Raw genomic sequence first — 6,317 nt, 5'->3', positions numbered from 1 at the left:
GAGGAGTGAGGAATGATGTATAGTAGTAGCCAGCCAAGACATCAGCCCAGCCATAGCTGAGATAACTCGTCCAACGGTAGTGCTGCCTTTGGACCCCAAATTGGTGGGACTTACGCTGTGTAGGAGCTGAGCCAAGTTGAGCCCATTTTCCCCAGAAAGCAAGGTAGTATATAGGGGAGAGTATGCCCTCGGGTATTAGGGGAGATTTTTGTACTTTGTTCTTGCTATTTCTTTGAAGTAAATATCCTTTTATCAAAGCTACCCAGTGTTAAGTGGCAAGTGGAACTGGGCCCATTCGCTGTCCCCTAACAATTTGGGGCAGGGGAGAGGAGGCATACTTCAGAACTAAAACACAGCCCCTCACTCTTGAATCCTCCCTCTCACAAGCTACCATACGCCCCAGTCAGTGATTAGGCAGATTTCAGTAATTCCAGAAGGGCTCAGACCTTGCTGGCGTAGGTCCCAGAATAATCATGGAGATTACCAAGTCGACATGGGTTTGAGTAAGTTGTTCTGCTCCTGGGAGACATGCTTGGTTACTAATAGCATGACTGGGCAGATCATGCTCTAAGCTGGTCTTACAAAAGTAGTCCTCATAAATCATTTCATCACAAGAATTGGACACAAAGTCTTTGTTGACCCCATGGCCCTCTTTTGGAAATCCCGGTAGTATCTGCTATTCTCTGTGCCATCAGGTGAAGAGAACATAGGAAGCATGTCAAATCTCCTGACAAGTGGAGAGCTGTGAAAGCCAAAGAAAAGAAGCACACAAGAGGAAGGAGACTCCCCTTAAGTTGTTGATGCTGTCAGACTTTTAAGCCACCACCTAATTCTTATTAGTTCTTCTGCCAGTTTTTTTTTTTACATCGATTATCCTCATCTTATCCTGTTTATATCCAGTTTGTACCCAGCCGTTTGCATTTTTCATGCCCTATTAGGTTGTGGTCTTGAGAGCAGGAACTTTTTTTTGCCTTTACCAATAATAATAACAACTAGCATTTATTACCACTTTAAGGTTTGCAAAGCCCTTTACAGGTGTAATCTTTTTTTATCCTCACAACAACCCAGAGAGGTAGGTGCTATTATTAACACCATTTTGCGTATGAGGAAACTGAGGCAGACAAAGGTTAATCGACTCAGGGTCATGTAGCTAATAAGTGTTGCAGGCAGGATTTGAACTCAGGTTTTCCTGACTCCAGGTCCAGCCCTATCTACCACACCATGTAGCAGTTGGTAGATATAAAATACTTACAGTGCCTGTCACTAGCAAGCACTTAATAAATCTGGACTCACTGTTGACTAAAAAGCCCTGGATATGTGTTCATTTTCAGAACAATAGTAAATGGTTCATTTTTATCATTTCCCAAAAGTAGTAAGTACTGTCAATCCAACTAGGAGAGACCTCTTAAAGATGAATGAGTTAGCATTGGTAACTAATCTTTAGAAGACAAGCATCCAAAGACCCTTAGGCAAGCCCATGACAGTTTTGTGGGTGTTATGGCAAAATATAATGTCCTTTAGAAAAATTTTGTCCTGCTTCATGGAAGAAGTGGTGCCAGAACCGAGTTTGGAGATACAGGTAGGTTTTTTTTTTAATTTAATTTTTCTTTCAATGATCACAAATCTATTTTTTCTCCCTGCTCCCTTCTACAATTGGGAAAAAAAAGAAAAAATAAAACTTTGTAACGTATGTATAATCAAGCAAAGCAAATTCCCACAATGGCCATGTCCACAAAATATATGTCTCAGTCTCTACCCTAAGTCTACCACTTCTCTGTCAGGCCTCATAGGTAGAGCGTATTTCAATGCAGGTATGATTTTAGAAGACAGAAATGATGGAAAAAGAGTATTCCAGGAATAGGGGCCTTCGTGATGCCTGGAGACGGCAGATAACAAGATGAATTTGAGAACAATGGGAAACCTCCATCTTTACTTCCAATGGACTGGTAGTGTTGGATCCAATGAGGTTAAACTTAAGAGCCTAAGCAGAAAATTAATGTAATTGGGAATTTAATGTACCTGATGAATGAATCAAGCCTGAAATAGTAATATACTAGAGTGAAGTTCCTACAGCATACAGAGGTTCTTCTTAACCGAGGTCTCTGAGCTTTTTTTAAAAATAATTATTTTGATAACTTTATTTAAATATAATTGGTTCCCTTTGTAATCCTACTTAATTTTTGCATTTAAAAACCATTATTCTGAGGAGTAGTCCATAGGCTTCACCTGACTGCCAAAGAGATCTGTGACAGAAGAAAGGTTAAGAATCCTTGTTCGAAAAATGTATATTTCAGAGAAAGGGACAACTTGCATTGCAATTCCGGAGGTAATCTCTTCACCAAGACTTCCTAAGTGAAGTTACAGGTCTGGTAAAATGCATACACACACATACACTCCCACAAAACAAAACAAAAATAAACCCCAAACAGCCACCACCACCAACTACCCTAAAAGCTAAGATTCAGAGTCACAGACAAGATCACACTGCTAATAGGTGATGGAGCAGGGATCCAAATCCAAGTCTTTTTGACTTTATGGAAAGGCTAGGTAGGATCTCATGGACTAAATTCTACAGCTCGAGAGGGACAGAAAATTCCCAAGAAGGAAATTTTGAAGACAGAAACTATTCTAGTAAGAAGGGGAAAAAAAGAATCATTTTGCACGTAGAATTCAACCAACTTACATTTTTTTTGAAAGACATTCAATGCTCATTTTGGCAGTATATATGCTAAAACTTACGATGCCTGGAAGATTAGCATGGCCCTGTGCAATGATGGCACATGTGCATTTGTGAAGTGTTCCATTTTTTTTTAAGCTGTACAGGAATACAAAGGCATTGTAAGGGAAGATAATAAGATGAATCCAAAAGGATTGTGCTGTCTTAAAAGAATAATATTACTTGTGTGGGCAAGAAAGCTAAGGACAACAAAAGATTGTGAAAATGCTATATTGAGGAAGAGTATCAAAGGAGAGAGAAGGTCACTGCTCAACCTTGGGTGGGATGATAATAACTAACACTGGAGAAGAAGGTATTGCTGCTCACCTCCTAAGCTGCTTTAGTTTTCTCAGCCAAGAAGAATAATCTTTGGACTGGAAGGAACAGAACAAAAATGGTGACTGGGGAGTTGAGGCCCAAGATAAATGTTGAACCAATGAGAGTATCTAATTACCCTGAATGAGTCCGAGTCACCTGCCCCTAGATGAACTACATCCATGGATACTAAAAGAAATGGTGGATGTGATTACTGTACCACTGTCAGAGATCTTCAAAAGATACTATGCCATAGGCTTAGAGAAGAAAAAAGGTACTGTTTTTCAAAGAAAAAAACCCCACAGGTCACGCTTGGGAGTACTGTATTTAGTCTTTGACGTTTGACCAGGCCCGAGCGTTCCACAGGCACCTGCTTCAGCCACCTCCATGGCCATTAGAGCAACTTGTTCTCATCCACGCGTTCTGCTGGGGGAAGTCTTCACGATGCTTGGGATATATGAGAATCATACATATCATGTAAGTCTATATGAGAATCAGTTGAAGGAACTGGGAATAATATTTAGCCTGGAAAAGAGTGAGGTTAGGTAGCAGTGCTTAAGTATTTGAAGATCTGTCACAGTGAAAAAGAATTAGGCTTGATCCCCCACCTCCACCACCAATACAACCTCCTACTCTAAGCTACTCAACCCTTCCACTGTGCTCGGTGGAATGCCTGATCCTAGGGAACGATTTCAACTTAAACTTTTTTCCTTCTCGCTCCCTCCATCTTCTCATACTCACTGAAACCTGGCTCCTTCCTAATGATACAGCTTCCCTGGCTACCCTTTCCAGCACTGGCTGTACTCATACCCCAACTCACTGGAAATGGTGGGGAATTGCATTGCTTCTTGATCATCGTTGCCATTTCTAGCCTTCCCTCTACCACCTTCACTCAGTAATCTCTCCTCTGAGATTCATCCACTCCATATTCATCCCCCAAATTCAAGATTCTGGTAGCTGTTGTCTACAGACCTCCAGTACACTCTCCTTTCCTCAATGAGTTCAGTGCCTGGTTCACAGTCTCTCTCCTCCCCAACTCCTGCCATCCTACTATGGGACTTCAACAGATATATTGATATTCCCTTAACCTAACCTCCCAGTTCCTCAATTTTCTCATTCCCCGTGGACACTCCCTCCATCCTACTATAGATATGGTCATACTTTTGATCTTGACCATTACCCACAAATGCACCACTTTCATGTTCCTGAACTCTAAAATTGCTTCATCTAATTAACCTATTATCAGTCTACCTCTTTCTTTGCCTTGCAACTCCAAACCCTGTTCTTCATTCTCCAGTTCCTGAAGCATTCAGTTTCTGTTCTCTTCTGTCTAGTCTTTTGCCCTTTATGCTTTTGAAGGTCTTCTTCCTCCAAACCCCAGCCTTGAGTCATGTCCACCATCTGCTGCTTTTGCTCCTACTCACACAAAGCTGGAAAAAAATCATAAAGCTGTTTTGATTGGATCCACTACAAGTTTGTTACATAATCGCAACTGGACCCTCACTAACACAAGACAATCCTTTTATAATTCCCTAATTAACTGACTATCCCATTCACCACAGTGGCTTTCTTTTTTTTAATACTTCCTCAAATTTCTCATGGTTCCCCCTCCTCACACTAGCTCAGCTAAGAACCTTGTCTCTTACTGAAAAAAAAATGAAGCCATTCATAGAAAGCTCCCTCTTCCCCCTTTGTTCCTTACCTAGCATCACTCAGATTCCTTCTGCCACTATCATCTTCCCATCTCACATGAAGATGTGGGCCCTTCTTGCCAAGACAAAACCCCCTACAAGTACAAGTGATCCTATTCCATCCAGTCTTCTCCTACAAATTGTGCCCTCTATCATCCCTGCTTTCACCAATCTTTATTGGTTCCCTGTCTTCTGGTTGCTTTCCTACTGCCTAAAAACTTGCCCCTATATTTTCCCATTCTCAAAAAACTCTCATTTGATTCATCCATCCCTGCTAGCTATTGTCTTATATCTCTCCTCTCTTGTACAGCTAAATTCCTTGAGAAGGCCATCTACAATAGATGCCTCCACTTCCTTTCTTTCACTTTCTTAACTCTGCACTCTGGATTCCAACCTAACCTTTCAATACAATACAATTATATAGTAAACATTTATTAAGCACTTATTATGTCCCAGGAACTGTGCTAAGCATTGGGGAAAATGAATAAGAAAGAGCCCCTGCCCTCAAGGAGCTTACAGTCTAACAGGAGAAGACAATACCACAAAGGGAAAGTTGGCAGAGGGGAAGGAAGGATACCTAGTATGAAGGCATGATGATAGTGAGATCAAAACCAACAAGGGAACCTGGTGGGAAATGAAGAGTTGGCTAAACCTCTTTAAAGAGAAGCTTTGGGAGCATTGTTTTGTTTTGTTCCACCCTTCAGCCCTCCAATTAGAAGGACAGAGGCAAATAAAGATACTGATGAGGTATTGGTACCAAAGCTGAAGCGATCGCCATGATGATGAGTTTTCCAGAGATAATAAGTTTGTCCTATGAGGGAGAAGCACCAATGATGGTGAAACCAAGCAGTATAGTTTGTACAAAACCCAAATGGCTCTCTCCATAGATGGTAATGACAATTGCCAAATTTAATGGCCTTTTCTCAATGCTCATCCTTCTTGACCTCTCTAAAATTTTATCTTCAGGGATGTCTTCGGTCAACATGACACAATCTAAGTTTGTTTTTTTACTGTTCTTTCCATTTGTATTGTGGTAGTCATTGTGTATATTGTTTTCCTGGCTCTGCTTATTTCACTGCTCCAAATAATTTCTTCCCATGCTTCTCTGAAGTCTTCATAGGCTTGTTCATTTTATAAAACACATTCTGCCTTATAAACTGCTCTTCTCACAGTAATATTGTAAGATTAGGCAAGGGAGATGGGGTCAAATTGTGAACTGCTTCACAAAGTTTAATTTTAAACTGTAATAGGATGGTAAGCAAAGTTTAGAAACAGTGAGCCTTTTGTCATTTTAACTTTTCCACTCTATACTTTTGCAAACTGACACCATTTGCCCTAGGCAGATGAAAAGCCAACTTATCAAATAAAGTTAAAAAAAACAAAACCAACAAACCTGAGTTTCTGAGCCAAAAGAAGGAGGAATTTGGCACACTTCTTTGTGGTAAGCTGTGTGTATTCTCATGCTAATAAAATTTTAATATGAAATGTAGTTTAAAACTAGGTTCTGTAGACCGTTTTGGCACTTTATTTTATTTTTTAAATAAATGCTGAATCCTGTGGAGAAATGTTAGTGCTTTTTTCTTCCCTTTTCCCCC

At 40.4% G+C, this 6,317-nt stretch overlaps 1 non-coding gene across 1 annotated transcript; it reads left to right on the top strand.

Moving 5' to 3' along the window:
• The first annotated feature begins 2,704 nt into the window (after window positions 1-2,704).
• Window positions 2,705-2,810, top strand: LOC118858839. Its single transcript, XR_005010962.1, has one exon. It is a non-coding gene; the product is annotated as a U6 spliceosomal RNA (small nuclear RNA).
• Window positions 2,811-6,317: the final 3,507 nt, after the last annotated feature.

Source organism: Trichosurus vulpecula, chromosome 7 (genome assembly GCF_011100635.1).
Source record: "Trichosurus vulpecula isolate mTriVul1 chromosome 7, mTriVul1.pri, whole genome shotgun sequence".
NCBI classification, from domain to species: domain Eukaryota; kingdom Metazoa; phylum Chordata; class Mammalia; order Diprotodontia; family Phalangeridae; genus Trichosurus; species Trichosurus vulpecula.
The sequence above is the reverse complement of the archived record's forward strand: the minus strand, read 5'-3'. Positions and strand labels throughout refer to the sequence as shown.